Source organism: Salmo salar, chromosome 08 (genome assembly GCF_965601325.2).
Source record: "Salmo salar chromosome 08, fSalSal1, whole genome shotgun sequence".
Classification (NCBI taxonomy): domain Eukaryota; kingdom Metazoa; phylum Chordata; class Actinopteri; order Salmoniformes; family Salmonidae; genus Salmo; species Salmo salar.
The window spans coordinates 1,745,001-1,762,500 of record NC_138298.1 but is presented as its reverse complement, the minus strand read 5'-3'; the positions used below and the strand labels follow the sequence as shown (position 1 = coordinate 1,762,500).

The 17,500-nt window shown below is 42.2% G+C and overlaps 34 non-coding genes and 7 pseudogenes across 34 annotated transcripts in view; all 41 read right to left on the bottom strand.

Annotated features, from left to right (window-relative positions):
- Positions 1–397: 397 nt before the first annotated feature.
- LOC145854443 (5S ribosomal RNA) lies at positions 398–516 on the bottom strand. The gene has a single exon (XR_014375328.1). It is a non-coding gene; the product is annotated as a 5S ribosomal RNA (ribosomal RNA).
- A 409-nt stretch (positions 517–925) lies between these two features.
- LOC145852722 (uncharacterized) lies at positions 926–1,044 on the bottom strand (annotated as a pseudogene).
- A 409-nt stretch (positions 1,045–1,453) lies between these two features.
- On the bottom strand, positions 1,454–1,572 carry LOC145853085 (uncharacterized; annotated as a pseudogene).
- Positions 1,573–1,981: 409 nt separating this feature from the next.
- Positions 1,982–2,100, bottom strand: LOC145882806 (5S ribosomal RNA). Its single transcript, XR_014394374.1, has one exon. It is a non-coding gene; the product is annotated as a 5S ribosomal RNA (ribosomal RNA).
- A 139-nt stretch (positions 2,101–2,239) lies between these two features.
- LOC145854442 (5S ribosomal RNA) lies at positions 2,240–2,358 on the bottom strand. The gene has a single exon (XR_014375327.1). It is a non-coding gene; the product is annotated as a 5S ribosomal RNA (ribosomal RNA).
- A 409-nt stretch (positions 2,359–2,767) lies between these two features.
- On the bottom strand, positions 2,768–2,886 carry LOC145854441 (5S ribosomal RNA). The gene has a single exon (XR_014375326.1). It is a non-coding gene; the product is annotated as a 5S ribosomal RNA (ribosomal RNA).
- Positions 2,887–3,295: 409 nt separating this feature from the next.
- On the bottom strand, positions 3,296–3,414 carry LOC145852721 (uncharacterized; annotated as a pseudogene).
- Positions 3,415–3,823: 409 nt separating this feature from the next.
- On the bottom strand, positions 3,824–3,942 carry LOC145853084 (uncharacterized; annotated as a pseudogene).
- Positions 3,943–4,351: 409 nt separating this feature from the next.
- On the bottom strand, positions 4,352–4,470 carry LOC145882805 (5S ribosomal RNA). The gene has a single exon (XR_014394373.1). It is a non-coding gene; the product is annotated as a 5S ribosomal RNA (ribosomal RNA).
- Positions 4,471–4,609: 139 nt separating this feature from the next.
- LOC145881793 (5S ribosomal RNA) lies at positions 4,610–4,728 on the bottom strand. The gene has a single exon (XR_014393363.1). It is a non-coding gene; the product is annotated as a 5S ribosomal RNA (ribosomal RNA).
- A 139-nt stretch (positions 4,729–4,867) lies between these two features.
- Positions 4,868–4,986, bottom strand: LOC145852240 (5S ribosomal RNA). Its single transcript, XR_014374094.1, has one exon. It is a non-coding gene; the product is annotated as a 5S ribosomal RNA (ribosomal RNA).
- Positions 4,987–5,395: 409 nt separating this feature from the next.
- LOC145851252 (5S ribosomal RNA) lies at positions 5,396–5,514 on the bottom strand. The gene has a single exon (XR_014373102.1). It is a non-coding gene; the product is annotated as a 5S ribosomal RNA (ribosomal RNA).
- A 409-nt stretch (positions 5,515–5,923) lies between these two features.
- LOC145853464 (uncharacterized) lies at positions 5,924–6,042 on the bottom strand (annotated as a pseudogene).
- A 409-nt stretch (positions 6,043–6,451) lies between these two features.
- On the bottom strand, positions 6,452–6,570 carry LOC145854292 (5S ribosomal RNA). Its single transcript, XR_014375177.1, has one exon. It is a non-coding gene; the product is annotated as a 5S ribosomal RNA (ribosomal RNA).
- A 139-nt stretch (positions 6,571–6,709) lies between these two features.
- On the bottom strand, positions 6,710–6,828 carry LOC145882804 (5S ribosomal RNA). The gene has a single exon (XR_014394372.1). It is a non-coding gene; the product is annotated as a 5S ribosomal RNA (ribosomal RNA).
- Positions 6,829–6,967: 139 nt separating this feature from the next.
- Positions 6,968–7,086, bottom strand: LOC145854440 (5S ribosomal RNA). Its single transcript, XR_014375325.1, has one exon. It is a non-coding gene; the product is annotated as a 5S ribosomal RNA (ribosomal RNA).
- Positions 7,087–7,225: 139 nt separating this feature from the next.
- LOC145854439 (5S ribosomal RNA) lies at positions 7,226–7,344 on the bottom strand. Its single transcript, XR_014375324.1, has one exon. It is a non-coding gene; the product is annotated as a 5S ribosomal RNA (ribosomal RNA).
- Positions 7,345–7,753: 409 nt separating this feature from the next.
- LOC145853304 (uncharacterized) lies at positions 7,754–7,872 on the bottom strand (annotated as a pseudogene).
- Positions 7,873–8,281: 409 nt separating this feature from the next.
- LOC145851331 (5S ribosomal RNA) lies at positions 8,282–8,400 on the bottom strand. The gene has a single exon (XR_014373182.1). It is a non-coding gene; the product is annotated as a 5S ribosomal RNA (ribosomal RNA).
- Positions 8,401–8,809: 409 nt separating this feature from the next.
- On the bottom strand, positions 8,810–8,928 carry LOC145851886 (5S ribosomal RNA). Its single transcript, XR_014373738.1, has one exon. It is a non-coding gene; the product is annotated as a 5S ribosomal RNA (ribosomal RNA).
- A 409-nt stretch (positions 8,929–9,337) lies between these two features.
- LOC145853463 (uncharacterized) lies at positions 9,338–9,456 on the bottom strand (annotated as a pseudogene).
- A 409-nt stretch (positions 9,457–9,865) lies between these two features.
- Positions 9,866–9,984, bottom strand: LOC145854438 (5S ribosomal RNA). Its single transcript, XR_014375323.1, has one exon. It is a non-coding gene; the product is annotated as a 5S ribosomal RNA (ribosomal RNA).
- A 139-nt stretch (positions 9,985–10,123) lies between these two features.
- Positions 10,124–10,242, bottom strand: LOC145854437 (5S ribosomal RNA). The gene has a single exon (XR_014375322.1). It is a non-coding gene; the product is annotated as a 5S ribosomal RNA (ribosomal RNA).
- A 409-nt stretch (positions 10,243–10,651) lies between these two features.
- LOC145882589 (5S ribosomal RNA) lies at positions 10,652–10,770 on the bottom strand. The gene has a single exon (XR_014394157.1). It is a non-coding gene; the product is annotated as a 5S ribosomal RNA (ribosomal RNA).
- A 409-nt stretch (positions 10,771–11,179) lies between these two features.
- LOC145854435 (5S ribosomal RNA) lies at positions 11,180–11,298 on the bottom strand. Its single transcript, XR_014375320.1, has one exon. It is a non-coding gene; the product is annotated as a 5S ribosomal RNA (ribosomal RNA).
- A 139-nt stretch (positions 11,299–11,437) lies between these two features.
- Positions 11,438–11,556, bottom strand: LOC145854434 (5S ribosomal RNA). Its single transcript, XR_014375319.1, has one exon. It is a non-coding gene; the product is annotated as a 5S ribosomal RNA (ribosomal RNA).
- A 409-nt stretch (positions 11,557–11,965) lies between these two features.
- LOC145882588 (5S ribosomal RNA) lies at positions 11,966–12,084 on the bottom strand. Its single transcript, XR_014394156.1, has one exon. It is a non-coding gene; the product is annotated as a 5S ribosomal RNA (ribosomal RNA).
- A 409-nt stretch (positions 12,085–12,493) lies between these two features.
- On the bottom strand, positions 12,494–12,612 carry LOC145854280 (5S ribosomal RNA). The gene has a single exon (XR_014375165.1). It is a non-coding gene; the product is annotated as a 5S ribosomal RNA (ribosomal RNA).
- A 139-nt stretch (positions 12,613–12,751) lies between these two features.
- Positions 12,752–12,870, bottom strand: LOC145885812 (5S ribosomal RNA). Its single transcript, XR_014397396.1, has one exon. It is a non-coding gene; the product is annotated as a 5S ribosomal RNA (ribosomal RNA).
- Positions 12,871–13,009: 139 nt separating this feature from the next.
- Positions 13,010–13,128, bottom strand: LOC145882008 (5S ribosomal RNA). Its single transcript, XR_014393575.1, has one exon. It is a non-coding gene; the product is annotated as a 5S ribosomal RNA (ribosomal RNA).
- A 409-nt stretch (positions 13,129–13,537) lies between these two features.
- Positions 13,538–13,656, bottom strand: LOC145851036 (5S ribosomal RNA). Its single transcript, XR_014372885.1, has one exon. It is a non-coding gene; the product is annotated as a 5S ribosomal RNA (ribosomal RNA).
- A 409-nt stretch (positions 13,657–14,065) lies between these two features.
- LOC145882587 (5S ribosomal RNA) lies at positions 14,066–14,184 on the bottom strand. Its single transcript, XR_014394155.1, has one exon. It is a non-coding gene; the product is annotated as a 5S ribosomal RNA (ribosomal RNA).
- A 139-nt stretch (positions 14,185–14,323) lies between these two features.
- Positions 14,324–14,442, bottom strand: LOC145854433 (5S ribosomal RNA). The gene has a single exon (XR_014375318.1). It is a non-coding gene; the product is annotated as a 5S ribosomal RNA (ribosomal RNA).
- Positions 14,443–14,581: 139 nt separating this feature from the next.
- LOC145882586 (5S ribosomal RNA) lies at positions 14,582–14,700 on the bottom strand. The gene has a single exon (XR_014394154.1). It is a non-coding gene; the product is annotated as a 5S ribosomal RNA (ribosomal RNA).
- Positions 14,701–15,109: 409 nt separating this feature from the next.
- Positions 15,110–15,228, bottom strand: LOC145887128 (5S ribosomal RNA). The gene has a single exon (XR_014398715.1). It is a non-coding gene; the product is annotated as a 5S ribosomal RNA (ribosomal RNA).
- A 139-nt stretch (positions 15,229–15,367) lies between these two features.
- On the bottom strand, positions 15,368–15,486 carry LOC145854432 (5S ribosomal RNA). The gene has a single exon (XR_014375317.1). It is a non-coding gene; the product is annotated as a 5S ribosomal RNA (ribosomal RNA).
- Positions 15,487–15,625: 139 nt separating this feature from the next.
- Positions 15,626–15,744, bottom strand: LOC145854431 (5S ribosomal RNA). Its single transcript, XR_014375316.1, has one exon. It is a non-coding gene; the product is annotated as a 5S ribosomal RNA (ribosomal RNA).
- Positions 15,745–16,153: 409 nt separating this feature from the next.
- Positions 16,154–16,272, bottom strand: LOC145850569 (5S ribosomal RNA). The gene has a single exon (XR_014372417.1). It is a non-coding gene; the product is annotated as a 5S ribosomal RNA (ribosomal RNA).
- A 409-nt stretch (positions 16,273–16,681) lies between these two features.
- LOC145882206 (5S ribosomal RNA) lies at positions 16,682–16,800 on the bottom strand. The gene has a single exon (XR_014393773.1). It is a non-coding gene; the product is annotated as a 5S ribosomal RNA (ribosomal RNA).
- A 139-nt stretch (positions 16,801–16,939) lies between these two features.
- On the bottom strand, positions 16,940–17,058 carry LOC145882585 (5S ribosomal RNA). Its single transcript, XR_014394153.1, has one exon. It is a non-coding gene; the product is annotated as a 5S ribosomal RNA (ribosomal RNA).
- Positions 17,059–17,467: 409 nt separating this feature from the next.
- Positions 17,468–17,500, bottom strand: part of LOC145857688 (5S ribosomal RNA) — a 119-nt gene continuing 86 nt past the window's right edge. The window contains exon 1 of the ribosomal RNA XR_014378589.1: positions 17,468–17,500. This exon is cut by the window's right edge and continues 86 nt beyond it. This is a non-coding gene — a ribosomal RNA (5S ribosomal RNA).

Sequence of the window (17,500 nt, the reverse complement as noted above, 5' to 3'; positions counted from 1 at the left end):
CTTGCTACAACATATATAGTCAAAATGAGTCTGATAAACAGACATTGCATTTTCACCAATTAGATAAGCAGCTTGAACTTTGTGTCACTGAAAAAGTAGAAGAAATTATAAACACTGTTCCCATCACTTTTTAGCACAGGTAGTTGGATAAAATACAAACTTTATTTCCTTTCATCATTTGAACAGGGCAAAGGAGCACAAAGCACACACAAGCTGCATTCAGCAACAATATTCTTGTTTGTCTTATAAATACAAGGCAGATGCTAATTGAAAACACAAGGAAATTTGATCCTATTAAAAAGGCAGGAAGCTGCATTTAGTCAATTCATCATTAAATGCTTACTACAAGGCAGTGTTGCTGATGAAATAGTGCAGGGGCACACCCTCGTGGACAAAATGCTTACAGCACCTGGTATTCCCAGGCGGTCTCCCATCCAAGTACTAACCAGGCCCGACCCTGCTTAGCTTCCGAGATCAGACGAGATCGGGCGTACCCAGGCTGGTATGGCCGTAAGCGAGAAACAATCTCTTGCTACAACATATATAGTCAAAGTGAGTGTGATAAACAGACATTGCATTTTCACTAATTAGATAAGCAGCTTGAACTTTGTGTCACTGAAAAAGTAGAAGAAATTACAAACACTGTTCCCATCACTTTTTAGCACAGGTAGTTGGATAAAATACAAACTTTATTTCCTTTCATCATTTGAACAGGGCAAAGGAGCACAAAGCACACACAAGCTGCATTCAGCAACAATATTCTTGTTTGTCTTATAAATACAAGGCAGATGCTAATTGAAAACACAAGGAAATTTGATCCTATTAAAAAGGCAGGAAGCTGCATTTAGTCAATTCATCATTAAATGCTTACTACAAGGCAGTGTTGCTGATGAAATAGTGCAGGGGCACACCCTCGTGGACAAAATGCTTACAGCACCTGGTATTCCCAGGCGGTCTCCCCTCCAAGTACTAACCAGGCCCGACCCTGCTTCGCTTCCGAAATCAGACGAGATCGGGCGTACCCAGGCTGGTATGGCCGTATGCGAGAAACAATCTCTTGCTACAACATATATAGTCAAAGTGAGTGTGATAAACAGACATTGCATTTTCACCAATTAGATAAGCAGCTTGAACTTTGTGTCACTGAAAAAGTAGAAGAAATTATAAACACAGTTCCCATCACTTTTTAGCACAGGTAGTTGGATAAAATACAAACTTTATTTCCTTTCATCATTTGAACAGGGCAAAGGAGCACAAAGCACACACAAGCTGCATTCAGCAACAATATTCTTGTTTGTCTTATAAATACAAGGCAGATGCTAATTGAAAACACAAGGAAATTTGATCCTATTAAAAAGGCAGGAAGCTGCATTTAGTCAATTCATCATTAAATGCTTACTACAAGGCAGTGTTGCTGATGAAATAGTGCAGGGGCACACCCTCGTGGACAAAATGCTTACAGCACCTGGTATTCCCAGGCGGTCTCCCATCCAAGTACTAACCAGGCCCGACCCTACTTCGCTTCCGAAATCAGACGAGATCGGGCGTACCCAGGCTGGTATGGCCGTATGGGAGAAACAATCTCTTGCTACAACATATATAGTCAAAGTGAGTGTGATAAACAGACATTGCATTTTCACCAATTAGATAAGCAGCTTGAACTTTGTGTCACTGAAAAAGTAGAAGAAATTACAAACACTGTTCCCATCACTTTTTAGCACAGGTAGTTGGATAAAATACAAACTTTATTTACTTTCATCATTTGAACAGGGCAAAGGAGCACAAAGCACACACAAGCTGCATTCAGCAACAATATTCTTGTTTGTCTTATAAATACAAGGCAGATGCTAATTGAAAACACAAGGAAATTTGATCCTATTAAAAAGGCAGGAAGCTGCATTTAGTCAATTCATCATTAAATGCTTAATACAAGGCAGTGTTGCTGATGAAATAGTGCAAGAGCACCCCCTCGTGGACAAAATGCTTACAGCACCTGGTATTCCTAGGCGGTCTCCCATCCAAGTACTAACCAGGCCCGACCCTGCTTAGCTTCCGAGATCAGACGAGATCGGGCGTACCCAGGCTGGTATGGCCGTAAGCGAGAAACAATCTCTTGCTACAACATATATAGTCAAAGTGAGTCTGATAAAACAGACATTTAGTCAATTCATCATTAAATGCTTAATACAAGGCAGTGTTGCTGATGAAATAGTGCAAGAGCACCCCCTCGTGGACAAAATGCTTACAGCACCTGGTATTCCCAGGCGGTCTCCCATCCAAGTACTAACCAGGCCCGACCCTGCTTAGCTTCCGAGATCAGACGAGATCGGGCGTACCCAGGCTGGTATGGCCGTAAGCGAGAAACAATCTCTTGCTACAACATATATAGTCAAAATGAGTCTGATAAACAGACATTGCATTTTCACCAATTAGATAAGCAGCTTGAACTTTGTGTCACTGAAAAAGTAGAAGAAATTATAAACACTGTTCCCATCACTTTTTAGCACAGGTAGTTGGATAAAATACAAACTTTATTTCCTTTCATCATTTGAACAGGGCAAAGGAGCACAAAGCACACACAAGCTGCATTCAGCAACAATATTCTTGTTTGTCTTATAAATACAAGGCAGATGCTAATTGAAAACACAAGGAAATTTGATCCTATTAAAAAGGCAGGAAGCTGCATTTAGTCAATTCATCATTAAATGCTTACTACAAGGCAGTGTTGCTGATGAAATAGTGCAGGGGCACACCCTCGTGGACAAAATGCTTACAGCACCTGGTATTCCCAGGCGGTCTCCCATCCAAGTACTAACCAGGCCCGACCCTGCTTAGCTTCCGAGATCAGACGAGATCGGGCGTACCCAGGCTGGTATGGCCGTAAGCGAGAAACAATCTCTTGCTACAACATATATAGTCAAAGTGAGTGTGATAAACAGACATTGCATTTTCACTAATTAGATAAGCAGCTTGAACTTTGTGTCACTGAAAAAGTAGAAGAAATTACAAACACTGTTCCCATCACTTTTTAGCACAGGTAGTTGGATAAAATACAAACTTTATTTCCTTTCATCATTTGAACAGGGCAAAGGAGCACAAAGCACACACAAGCTGCATTCAGCAACAATATTCTTGTTTGTCTTATAAATACAAGGCAGATGCTAATTGAAAACACAAGGAAATTTGATCCTATTAAAAAGGCAGGAAGCTGCATTTAGTCAATTCATCATTAAATGCTTACTACAAGGCAGTGTTGCTGATGAAATAGTGCAGGGGCACACCCTCGTGGACAAAATGCTTACAGCACCTGGTATTCCCAGGCGGTCTCCCCTCCAAGTACTAACCAGGCCCGACCCTGCTTCGCTTCCGAAATCAGACGAGATCGGGCGTACCCAGGCTGGTATGGCCGTATGCGAGAAACAATCTCTTGCTACAACATATATAGTCAAAGTGAGTGTGATAAACAGACATTGCATTTTCACCAATTAGATAAGCAGCTTGAACTTTGTGTCACTGAAAAAGTAGAAGAAATTATAAACACAGTTCCCATCACTTTTTAGCACAGGTAGTTGGATAAAATACAAACTTTATTTCCTTTCATCATTTGAACAGGGCAAAGGAGCACAAAGCACACACAAGCTGCATTCAGCAACAATATTCTTGTTTGTCTTATAAATACAAGGCAGATGCTAATTGAAAACACAAGGAAATTTGATCCTATTAAAAAGGCAGGAAGCTGCATTTAGTCAATTCATCATTAAATGCTTACTACAAGGCAGTGTTGCTGATGAAATAGTGCAGGGGCACACCCTCGTGGACAAAATGCTTACAGCACCTGGTATTCCCAGGCGGTCTCCCATCCAAGTACTAACCAGGCCCGACCCTACTTCGCTTCCGAAATCAGACGAGATCGGGCGTACCCAGGCTGGTATGGCCGTATGGGAGAAACAATCTCTTGCTACAACATATATAGTCAAAGTGAGTGTGATAAACAGACATTGCATTTTCACCAATTAGATAAGCAGCTTGAACTTTGTGTCACTGAAAAAGTAGAAGAAATTACAAACACTGTTCCCATCACTTTTTAGCACAGGTAGTTGGATAAAATACAAACTTTATTTACTTTCATCATTTGAACAGGGCAAAGGAGCACAAAGCACACACAAGCTGCATTCAGCAACAATATTCTTGTTTGTCTTATAAATACAAGGCAGATGCTAATTGAAAACACAAGGAAATTTGATCCTATTAAAAAGGCAGGAAGCTGCATTTAGTCAATTCATCATTAAATGCTTAATACAAGGCAGTGTTGCTGATGAAATAGTGCAAGAGCACCCCCTCGTGGACAAAATGCTTACAGCACCTGGTATTCCTAGGCGGTCTCCCATCCAAGTACTAACCAGGCCCGACCCTGCTTAGCTTCCGAGATCAGACGAGATCGGGCGTACCCAGGCTGGTATGGCCGTAAGCGAGAAACAATCTCTTGCTACAACATATATAGTCAAAGTGAGTCTGATAAAACAGACATTTAGTCAATTCATCATTAAATGCTTAATACAAGGCAGTGTTGCTGATGAAATAGTGCAAGAGCACCCCCTCGTGGACAAAATGCTTACAGCACCTGGTATTCCCAGGCGGTCTCCCATCCAAGTACTAACCAGGCCCGACCCTGCTTAGCTTCCGAGATCAGACGAGATCGGGGGTACCCAGGCTGGTATGGCCGTAAGCGAGAAACAATCTCTTGCTACAACATATATAGTCAAAGTGAGTCTGATAAAACAGACATTTAGTCAATTCATCATTAAATGCTTAATACAAGGCAGTGTTGCTGATGAAATAGTGCAGGGGCACACCCTCGTGGACAAAATGCTTACAGCACCTGGTATTCCCAGGCGGTATCCCATCCAAGTACTAACCAGGCCCGACCCTGCTTCGCTTCCGAAATCAGACGAGATCGGGAGTACCCAGGCTGGTATGGCCGTATGCGAGAAACAATCTCTTGCTACAACATATATAGTCAAAGTGAGTGTGATAAACAGACATTGCATTTTCACCAATTAGATAAGCAGCTTGAACTTTGTGTCACTGAAAAAGTAGAAGAAATTACAAACACTGTTCCCATCACTTTTTAGCACAGGTAGTTGGATAAAATACAAACTTTATTTCCTTTCATCATTTGAACAGGGCAAAGGAGCACAAAGCACACACAAGCTGCATTCAGCAACAATATTCTTGTTTGTCTTATAAATACAAGGCAGATGCTAATTGAAAACACAAGGAAATTTGATCCTATTAAAAAGGCAGGAAGCTGCATTTAGTCAATTCATCATTAAATGCTTACTACAAGGCAGTGTTGCTGATGAAATAGTGCAGGGGCACACCCTCGTGGACAAAATGCTTACAGCACCTGGTATTCCCAGGCGGTCTCCCATCCAAGTACTAACCAGGCCCGACCCTGCTTCGCTTCCGAAATCAGACGAGATCGGGCGTACCCAGGCTGGTATGGCCGTATGCGAGAAACAATCTCTTGCTACAACATATATAGTCAAAGTGAGTGTGATAAACAGACATTGCATTTTCACCAATTAGATAAGCAGCTTGAACTTTGTGTCACTGAAAAAGTAGAAGAAATTATAAACACAGTTCCCATCACTTTTTCGCACAGGTAGTTGGATAAAATACAAACTTTATTTCCTTTCATCATTTGAACAGGGCAAAGGAGCACAAAGCACACACAAGCTTCATTCAGCAACAATATTCTTGTTTGTCTTATAAATACAAGGCAGATGCTAATTGAAAACACAAGGAAATTTGATCCTATTAAAAAGGCAGGAAGCTGCATTTAGTCAATTCATCATTAAATGCTTACTAAAAGGCAGTGTTGCTGATGAAATAGTGCAGGGGCACACCCTCGTGGACAAAATGCTTACAGCACCTGGTATTCCCAGGCGGTCTCCGATCCAAGTACTAACCAGGCCCGACCCTACTTCGCTTCCGAAATCAGACGAGATCGGGCGTACCCAGGCTGGTATGGCCGTATGGGAGAAACAATCTCTTGCTACAACATATATAGTCAAAGTGAGTGTGATAAACAGACATTGCATTTTCACCAATTAGATAAGCAGCTTGAACTTTGTGTCACTGAAAAAGTAGAAGAAATTACAAACACTGTTCCCATCACTTTTTAGCACAGGTAGTTGGATAAAATACAAACTTTATTTCCTTTCATCATTTGAACAGGGCAAAGGAGCACAAAGCACACACAAGCTGCATTCAGCAACAATATTCTTGTTTGTCTTATAAATACAAGGCAGATGCTAATTGAAAACACAAGGAAATTTGATCCTATTAAAAAGGCAGGAAGCTGCATTTAGTCAATTCATCATTAAATGCTTACTACAAGGCAGTGTTGCTGATGAAATAGTGCAGGGGCACACCCTCGTGGACAAAATGCTTACAGCACCTGGTATTCCCAGGCGGTCTCCCATCCAAGTACTAACCAGGCCCGACCCTGCTTAGCTTCCGAGATCAGACGAGATCGGGCGTACCCAGGATGGTATGGCCGTAAGCGAGAAACAATCTCTTGCTACAACATATATAGTCAAAGTGAGTCTGATAAAACAGATATTTAGTCAATTCATCATTAAATGCTTAATACAAGGCAGTGTTGCTGATGAAATAGTGCAAGAGCACCCCCTCGTGGACAAAATGCTTACAGCACCTGGTATTCCTAGGCGGTCTCCCATCCAAGTACTAACCAGGCCCGACCCTGCTTAGCTTCCGAGATCAGACGAGATCGGGCGTACCCAGGCTGGTATGGCCGTAAGCGAGAAACAATCTCTTGCTACAACATATATAGTCAAAGTGAGTCTGATAAAACAGACATTTAGTCAATTCATCATTAAATGCTTAATACAAGGCAGTGTTGCTGATGAAATAGTGCAAGAGCACCCCCTCGTGGACAAAATGCTTACAGCACCTGGTATTCCCAGGCGGTCTCCCATCCAAGTACTAACCAGGCCCGACCCTGCTTAGCTTCCGAGATCAGACGAGATCGGGCGTACCCAGGCTGGTATGGCCGTAAGCGAGAAACAATCTCTTGCTACAACATATATAGTCAAAGTGAGTCTGATAAAACAGACATTTAGTCAATTCATCATTAAATGCTTAATACAAGGCAGTGTTGCTGATGAAATAGTGCAAGAGCACCCCCTCGTGGACAAAATGCTTACAGCACCTGGTATTCCCAGGCGGTCTCCCATCCAAGTACTAACCAGGCCCGACCCTGCTTAGCTTCCGAGATCAGACGAGATCGGGCGTACCCAGGCTGGTATGGCCGTAAGCGAGAAACAATCTCTTGCTACAACATATATAGTCAAAATGAGTCTGATAAACAGACATTGCATTTTCACCAATTAGATAAGCAGCTTGAACTTTGTGTCACTGAAAAAGTAGAAGAAATTATAAACACTGTTCCCATCACTTTTTAGCACAGGTAGTTGGATAAAATACAAACTTTATTTCCTTTCATCATTTGAACAGGGCAAAGGAGCACAAAGCACACACAAGCTGCATTCAGCAACAATATTCTTGTTTGTCTTATAAATACAAGGCAGATGCTAATTGAAAACACAAGGAAATTTGATCCTATTAAAAAGGCAGGAAGCTGCATTTAGTCAATTCATCATTAAATGCTTACTACAAGGCAGTGTTGCTGATGAAATAGTGCAGGGGCACACCCTCGTGGACAAAATGCTTACAGCACCTGGTATTGCCAGGCGGTCTCCCATCCAAGTACTAACCAGGCCCGACCCTGCTTCGCTTCCGAGACGAGACGAGATCGGGCGTACCCAGGCTGGTATGGCCGTAAGCGAGAAACAATCTCTTGCTACAACATATATAGTCAAAGTGAGTGTGATAAACAGACATTGCATTTTCACCAATTAGATAAGCAGCTTGAACTTTGTGTCACTGAAAAAGTAGAAGAAATTACAAACACTGTTCCCATCACTTTTTAGCACAGGTAGTTGGATAAAATACAAACTTTATTTCCTTTCATCATTTGAACAGGGCAAAGGAGCACAAAGCACACACAAGCTGCATTCACCAACAATATTCTTGTTTGTCTTATAAATACAAGGCAGATGCTAATTGAAAACACAAGGAAATTTGATCCTATTAAAAAGGCAGGAAGCTGCATTTAGTCAATTCATCATTAAATGCTTACTACAAGGCAGTGTTGCTGATGAAATAGTGCAGGGGCACACCGTCGTGGACAAAATGCTTACAGCACCTGGTATTCCCAGGCGGTCTCCCATCCAAGTACTAACCAGGCCCGACCCTGCTTCGCTTCCGAAATCAGACGAGATCGGGAGTACCCAGGCTGGTATGGCCGTATGCGAGAAACAATCTCTTGCTACAACATATATAGTCAAAGTGAGTGTGATAAACAGACATTGCATTTTCACCAATTAGATAAGCAGCTTGAACTTTGTGTCACTGAAAAAGTAGAAGAAATTACAAACACTGTTCCCATCACTTTTTAGCACAGGTAGTTGGATAAAATACAAACTTTATTTCCTTTCATCATTTGAACAGGGCAAAGGAGCACAAAGCACACACAAGCTGCATTCAGCAACAATATTCTTGTTTGTCTTATAAATACAAGGCAGATGCTAATTGAAAACACAAGGAAATTTGATCCTATTAAAAAGGCAGGAAGCTGCATTTAGTCAATTCATCATTAAATGCTTACTACAAGGCAGTGTTGCTGATGAAATAGTGCAGGGGCACACCCTCGTGGACAAAATGCTTACAGCACCTGGTATTCCCAGGCGGTCTCCCATCCAAGTACTAACCAGGCCCGACCCTGCTTCGCTTCCGAAATCAGACGAGATCGGGGGTACCCAGGCTGGTATGGCCGTATGCGAGAAACAATCTCTTGCTACAACATATATAGTCAAAGTGAGTGTGATAAACAGACATTGCATTTTCACCAATTAGATAAGCAGCTTGAACTTTGTGTCACTGAAAAAGTAGAAGAAATTATAAACACAGTTCCCATCACTTTTTCGCACAGGTAGTTGGATAAAATACAAACTTTATTTCCTTTCATCATTTGAACAGGGCAAAGGAGCACAAAGCACACACAAGCTGCATTCAGCAACAATATTCTTGTTTGTCTTATAAATACAAGGCAGATGCTAATTGAAAACACAAGGAAATTTGATCCTATTAAAAAGGCAGGAAGCTGCATTTAGTCAATTCATCATTAAATGCTTACTACAAGGCAGTGTTGCTGATGAAATAGTGCAGGGGCACACCCTCGTGGACAAAATGCTTACAGCACCTGGTATTCCCAGGCGGTCTCCGATCCAAGTACTAACCAGGCCCGACCCTACTTCGCTTCCGAAATCAGACGAGATCGGGCGTACCCAGGCTGGTATGGCCGTATGGGAGAAACAATCTCTTGCTACAACATATATAGTCAAAGTGAGTGTGATAAACAGACATTGCATTTTCACCAATTAGATAAGCAGCTTGAACTTTGTGTCACTGAAAAAGTAGAAGAAATTACAAACACTGTTCCCATCACTTTTTAGCACAGGTAGTTGGATAAAATACAAACTTTATTTCCTTTCATCATTTGAACAGGGCAAAGGAGCACAAAGCACACACAAGCTGCATTCAGCAACAATATTCTTGTTTGTCTTATAAATACAAGGCAGATGCTAATTGAAAACACAAGGAAATTTGATCCTATTAAAAAGGCAGGAAGCTGCATTTAGTCAATTCATCATTAAATGCTTACTACAAGGCAGTGTTGCTGATGAAATAGTGCAGGGGCACACCCTCGTGGACAAAATGCTTACAGCACCTGGTATTCCCAGGCGGTCTCCCATCCAAGTACTAACCAGGCCCGACCCTGCTTAGCTTCCGAGATCAGACGAGATCGGGCGTACCCAGGCTGGTATGGCCGTAAGCGAGAAACAATCTCTTGCTACAACATATATAGTCAAAGCGAGTCTGATAAAACAGATATTTAGTCAATTCATCATTAAATGCTTAATACAAGGCAGTGTTGCTGATGAAATAGTGCAAGAGCACCCCCTCGTGGACAAAATGCTTACAGCACCTGGTATTCCCAGGCGGTCTCCCATCCAAGTACTAACCAGGCCCGACCCTGCTTAGCTTCCGAGATCAGACGAGATCGGGCGTACCCAGGCTGGTATGGCCGTAAGCGAGAAACAATCTCTTGCTACAACATATATAGTCAAAATGAGTCTGATAAACAGACATTGCATTTTCACCAATTAGATAAGCAGCTTGAACTTTGTGTCACTGAAAAAGTAGAAGAAATTATAAACACTGTTCCCATCACTTTTTAGCACAGGTAGTTGGATAAAATACAAACTTTATTTCCTTTCATCATTTGAACAGGGCAAAGGAGCACAAAGCACACACAAGCTGCATTCAGCAACAATATTCTTGTTTGTCTTATAAATACAAGGCAGATGCTAATTGAAAACACAAGGAAAGTTGATCCTATTAAAAAGGCAGGAAGCTGCATTTAGTCAATTCATCATTAAATGCTTACTACAAGGCAGTGTTGCTGATGAAATAGTGCAGGGGCACACCCTCGTGGACAAAATGCTTACAGCACCTGGTATTCCCAGGCGGTCTCCCATCCAAGTACTAACCAGGCCCGACCCTGCTTCGCTTCCGAGATCAGACGAGATCGGGCGTACCCAGGCTGGTATGGCCGTAAGCGAGAAACAATCTCTTGCTACAACATATATAGTCAAAGTGAGTGTGATAAACAGACATTGCATTTTCACCAATTAGATAAGCAGCTTGAACTTTGTGTCACTGAAAAAGTAGAAGAAATTACAAACACTGTTCCCATCACTTTTTAGCACAGGTAGTTGGATAAAATACAAACTTTATTTCCTTTCATCATTTGAACAGGGCAAAGGAGCACAAAGCACACACAAGCTGCATTCAGCAACAATATTCTTGTTTGTCTTATAAATACAAGGCAGATGCTAATTGAAAACACAAGGAAATTTGATCCTATTAAAAAGGCAGGAAGCTGCATTTAGTCAATTCATCATTAAATGCTTACTACAAGGCAGTGTTGCTGATGAAATAGTGCAGGGGCACACCCTCGTGGACAAAATGCTTACAGCACCTGGTATTCCCAGGCGGTCTCCCATCCAAGTACTAACCAGGCCCGACCCTGCTTAGCTTCCGAGATCAGACGAGATCGGGCGTACCCAGGCTGGTATGGCCGTAAGCGAGAAACAATCTCTTGCTACAACATATATAGTCAAAGCGAGTCTGATAAAACAGATATTTAGTCAATTCATCATTAAATGCTTAATACAAGGCAGTGTTGCTGATGAAATAGTGCAAGAGCACCCCCTCGTGGACAAAATGCTTACAGCACCTGGTATTCCCAGGCGGTCTCCCATCCAAGTACTAACCAGGCCCGACCCTGCTTAGCTTCCGAGATCAGACGAGATCGGGCGTACCCAGGCTGGTATGGCCGTAAGCGAGAAACAATCTCTTGCTACAACATATATAGTCAAAATGAGTCTGATAAACAGACATTGCATTTTCACCAATTAGATAAGCAGCTTGAACTTTGTGTCACTGAAAAAGTAGAAGAAATTATAAACACTGTTCCCATCACTTTTTAGCACAGGTAGTTGGATAAAATACAAACTTTATTTCCTTTCATCATTTGAACAGGGCAAAGGAGCACAAAGCACACACAAGCTGCATTCAGCAACAATATTCTTGTTTGTCTTATAAATACAAGGCAGATGCTAATTGAAAACACAAGGAAAGTTGATCCTATTAAAAAGGCAGGAAGCTGCATTTAGTCAATTCATCATTAAATGCTTACTACAAGGCAGTGTTGCTGATGAAATAGTGCAGGGGCACACCCTCGTGGACAAAATGCTTACAGCACCTGGTATTCCCAGGCGGTCTCCCATCCAAGTACTAACCAGGCCCGACCCTGCTTCGCTTCCGAGATCAGACGAGATCGGGCGTACCCAGGCTGGTATGGCCGTAAGCGAGAAACAATCTCTTGCTACAACATATATAGTCAAAGTGAGTGTGATAAACAGACATTGCATTTTCACCAATTAGATAAGCAGCTTGAACTTTGTGTCACTGAAAAAGTAGAAGAAATTACAAACACTGTTCCCATCACTTTTTAGCACAGGTAGTTGGATAAAATACAAACTTTATTTCCTTTCATCATTTGAACAGGGCAAAGGAGCACAAAGCACACACAAGCTGCATTCAGCAACAATATTCTTGTTTGTCTTATAAATACAAGGCAGATGCTAATTGAAAACACAAGGAAATTTGATCCTATTAAAAAGGCAGGAAGCTGCATTTAGTCAATTCATCATTAAATGCTTACTACAAGGCAGTGTTGCTGATGAAATAGTGCAGGGGCACACCCTCGTGGACAAAATGCTTACAGCACCTGGTATTCCCAGGCGGTCTCCCATCCAAGTACTAACCAGGCCCGACCCTGCTTAGCTTCCGAGATCAGACGAGATCGGGCGTACCCAGGATGGTATGGCCGTAAGCGAGAAACAATCTCTTGCTACAACATATATAGTCAAAGTGAGTCTGATAAAACAGATATTTAGTCAATTCATCATTAAATGCTTAATACAAGGCAGTGTTGCTGATGAAATAGTGCAAGAGCACCCCCTCGTGGACAAAATGCTTACAGCATCTGGTATTCCCAGGCGGTCTCCCATCCAAGTACTAACCAGGCCCGACCCTGCTTAGCTTCCGAGATCAGACGAGATCGGGCGTACCCAGGCTGGTATGGCCGTAAGCGAGAAACAATCTCTTGCTACAACATATATAGTCAAAGTGAGTCTGATAAAACAGATATTTAGTCAATTCATCATTAAATGCTTAATACAAGGCAGTGTTGCTAATGAAATAGTGCAAGAGCACCCCCTCGTGGACAAAATGCCTACAGCACCTGGTATTCCCAGGCGGTCTCCCATCCAAGTACTAACCAGGCCCGACCCTGCTTAGCTTCCGAGATCAGACGAGATCGGGCGTACCCAGGCTGGTATGGCCGTAAGCGAGAAACAATCTCTTGCTACAACATATATAGTCAAAATGAGTCTGATAAACAGACATTGCATTTTCACCAATTAGATAAGCAGCTTGAACTTTGTGTCACTGAAAAAGTAGAAGAAATTATAAACACTGTTCCCATCACTTTTTAGCACAGGTAGTTGGATAAAATACAAACTTTATTTCCTTTCATCATTTGAACAGGGCAAAGGAGCACAAAGCACACACAAGCTGCATTCAGCAACAATATTCTTGTTTGTCTTATAAATACAAGGCAGATGCTAATTGAAAACACAAGGAAATTTGATCCTATTAAAAAGGCAGGAAGCTGCATTTAGTCAATTCATCATTAAATGCTTACTACAAGGCAGTGTTGCTGATGAAATAGTGCAGGGGCACACCCTCGTGGACAAAATGCTTACAGCACCTGGTATTGCCAGGCGGTCTCCCATCCAAGTACTAACCAGGCCCGACCCTGCTTCGCTTCCGAGATCAGACGAGATCGGGCGTACCCAGGCTGGTATGGCCGTAAGCGAGAAACAATCTCTTGCTACAACATATATAGTCAAAGTGAGTGTGATAAACAGACATTGCATTTTCACCAATTAGATAAGCAGCTTGAACTTTGTGTCACTGAAAAAGTAGAAGAAATTACAAACACTGTTCCCATCACTTTTTAGCACAGGTAGTTGGATAAAATACAAACTTTATTTCCTTTCATCATTTGAACAGGGCAAAGGAGCACAAAGCACACACAAGCTGCATTCAGCAACAATATTCTTGTTTGTCTTATAAATACAAGGCAGATGCTAATTGAAAACACAAGGAAATTTGATCCTATTAAAAAGGCAGGAAGCTGCATTTAGTCAATTCATCATTAAATGCTTACTACAAGGCAGTGTTGCTGATGAAATAGTGCAGGGGCACACCCTCGTGGACAAAATGCTTACAGCACCTGGTATTCCCAGGCGGTCTCCCATCCAAGTACTAACCAGGCCCGACCCTGCTTCGCTTCCGAGATCAGACGAGATCGGGCGTACCCAGGCTGGTATGGCCGTAAGCGAGAAACAATCTCTTGCTACAACATATATAGTCAAAGTGAGTCTGATAAAACAGACATTTAGTCAATTCATCATTAAACGCTTAATACAAGGCAGAGTTGCTGATGAAATAGTGCAAGAGCACCCCCTCGTGGACAAAATGCTTACAGCACCTGGTATTCCCAGGCGGTCTCCCATCCAAGTACTAACCAGGCCCGACCCTGCTTAGCTTCCGAGATCAGACGAGATCGGGCGTACCCAGGCTGGTATGGCCGTAAGCGAGAAACAATCTCTTGCTACAACATATATAGTCAAAGTGAGTCTGATAAAACAGATATTTAGTCAATTCATCATTAAATGCTTAATACAAGGCAGTGTTGCTGATGAAATAGTGCAAGAGCACCCCCTCGTGGACAAAATGCTTACAGCACCTGGTATTCCCAGGCGGTCTCCCATCCAAGTACTAACCAGGCCCGACCCTGCTTCGCTTCCGAGATCAGACGAGATCGGGCGTACCCAGGCTGGTATGGCCGTAAGCGAGAAACAATCTCTTGCTACAACATATATAGTCAAAGTGAGTGTGATAAACAGACATTGCATTTTCACCAATTAGATAAGCAGCTTGAACTTTGTGTCACTGAAAAAGTAGAAGAAATTACAAACACTGTTCCCATCACTTTTTAGCACAGGTAGTTGGATAAAATACAAACTTTATTTCCTTTCATCATTTGAACAGGGCAAAGGAGCACAAAGCACACACAAGCTGCATTCAGCAACAATATTCTTGTTTGTCTTATAAATACAAGGCAGATGCTAATTGAAAACACAAGGAAATTTGATCCTATTAAAAAGGCAGGAAGCTGCATTTAGTCAATTCATCATTAAATGCTTACTACAAGGCAGTGTTGCTGATGAAATAGTGCAGAGGCACACCCTCGTGGACAAAATGCTTACAGCACCTGGTATTCCCAGGCGGTCTCCCATCCAAGTACTAACCAGGCCCGACGCTGCTTAGCTTCTGAGATCAGACGAGATCGGGCGTACCCAGGATGGTATGGCCGTAAGCGAGAAACAATCTCTTGCTACAACATATATAGTCAAAGTGAGTCTGATAAAACAGATATTTAGTCAATTCATCATTAAATGCTTAATACAAGGCAGTGTTGCTGATGAAATAGTGCAAGAGCACCCCCTCGTGGACAAAATGCTTACAGCACCTGGTATTCCCAGGCGGTCTCCCATCCAAGTACTAACCAGGCCCGACCCTGCTTAGCTTCCGAGATCAGACGAGATCGGGCGTACCCAGGCTGGTATGGCCGTAAGCGAGAAACAATCTCTTGCTACAACATATATAGTCAAAGTGAGTCTGATAAAACAGATATTTAGTCAATTCATCATTAAATGCTTAATACAAGGCAGTGTTGCTGATGAAATAGTGCAAGAGCACCCCCTCGTGGACAAAATGCTTACAGCACCTGGTATTCCCAGGCGGTCTCCCATCCAAGTACTAACCAGGCCCGACCCTGCTTAGCTTCCGAGATCAGACGAGATCGGGCGTACCCAGGCTGGTATGGCCGTAAGCGAGAAACAATCTCTTGCTACAACATATATAGTCAAAGTGAGTCTGATAAACAGACATTGCATTTTCACCAATTAGATAAGCAGCTTGAACTTTGTGTCACTGAAAAAGTAGAAGAAATTATAAACACTGTTCCCATCACTTTTTAGCACAGGTAGTTGGATAAAATACAAACTTTATTTCCTTTCATCATTTGAACAGGGCAAAGGAGCACAAAGCACACACAAGCTGCATTCAGCAACAATATTCTTGTTTGTCTTATAAATACAAGGCAGATGCTAATTGAAAACACAAGGAAATTTGATCCTATTAAAAAGGCAGGAAGCTGCATTTAGTCAATTCATCATTAAATGCTTACTACAAGGCAGTGTTGCTGATGAAATAGTGCAGGGGCACACCCTCGTGGACAAAATGCTTACAGCACCTGGTATTCCCAGGCGGTCTCCCATCCAAGTACTAACCAGGCCAGACCCTGCTTCGCTTCCGAGATCAGACGAGATCGGGCGTACCCAGGCTGGTATGGCCGTAAGCGAGAAACAATCTCTTGCTACAACATATATAGTCAAAGTGAGTGTGATAAACAGACATTGCATTTTCACCAATTAGATAAGCAGCTTGAACTTTGTGTCACAGAAAAAGTAGAAGAAATTACAAACACTGTTCCCATCACTTTTTAGCACAGGTAGTTGGATAAAATACAAACTTTATTTTCTTTCATCATTTGAACAGGGCAAAGGAGCACAAAGCACACACAAGCTGCATTCAGCAACAATATTCTTGTTTGTCTTATAAATACAAGGCAGATGCTAATTGAAAACACAAGGAAATTTGATCCTATTAAAAAGGCAGGAAGCTGCATTTAGTCAATTCATCATTAAATGCTTACTACAAGGCAGTGTTGCTGATAAAATAGTGCAGGGGCACACCCTCGTGGACAAAATGCTTACAGCACCTGGCATTCCCAGGCGGTCTCCCATCCAAGTACTAACCAGGCCCGACCCTGCTTAGCTTTCGAGATCAGACGAGATCGGGCGTACCCAGGATGGTATGGCCGTAAGCGAGAAACAATCTCTTGCTACAACATATATAGTCAAAGTGAGTCTGATAAAACAGATATTTAGTCAATTCATCATTAAACGCTTAATACAAGGCAGTGTTGCTGATGAAATAGTGCAAGAGCACCCCCTCGTGGACAAAATGCTTACAGCACCTGGTATTCCCAGGCGGTCTCCCATCCAAGTACTAACCAGGCCCGACCCTGCTTCGCTTCCGAGATCAGACGAGATCGGGCGTACCCAGGCTGGTATGGCCGTAAGCGAGAAACAATCTCTTGCTACAACATATATAGTCAAAGTGAGTGTGATAAACAGACATTGCATTTTCACCAATTAGATAAGCAGCTTGAACTTTGTGTCACTGAAAAAGTAGAAGAAATTATAAACACTGTTCCCATCACTTTTTAGCACAGGTAGTTGGATAAAATACAAACTTTATTTCCTTTCATCATTTGAACAGGGCAAAGGAGCACAAAGCACACACAAGCTGCATTCAGCAACAATATTCTTGTTTGTCTTATAAATACAAGGCAGATGCTAATTGAAAACACAAGGAAATTTGATCCTATTAAAAAGGCAGGAAGCTGCATTTAGTCAATTCATCATTAAATGCTTACTACAAGGCAGTGTTGCTGATGAAATAGTGCAGGGGCACACCCTCGTGGACAAAATGCTTACAGCACCTGGTATTCCCAGGCGGTCTC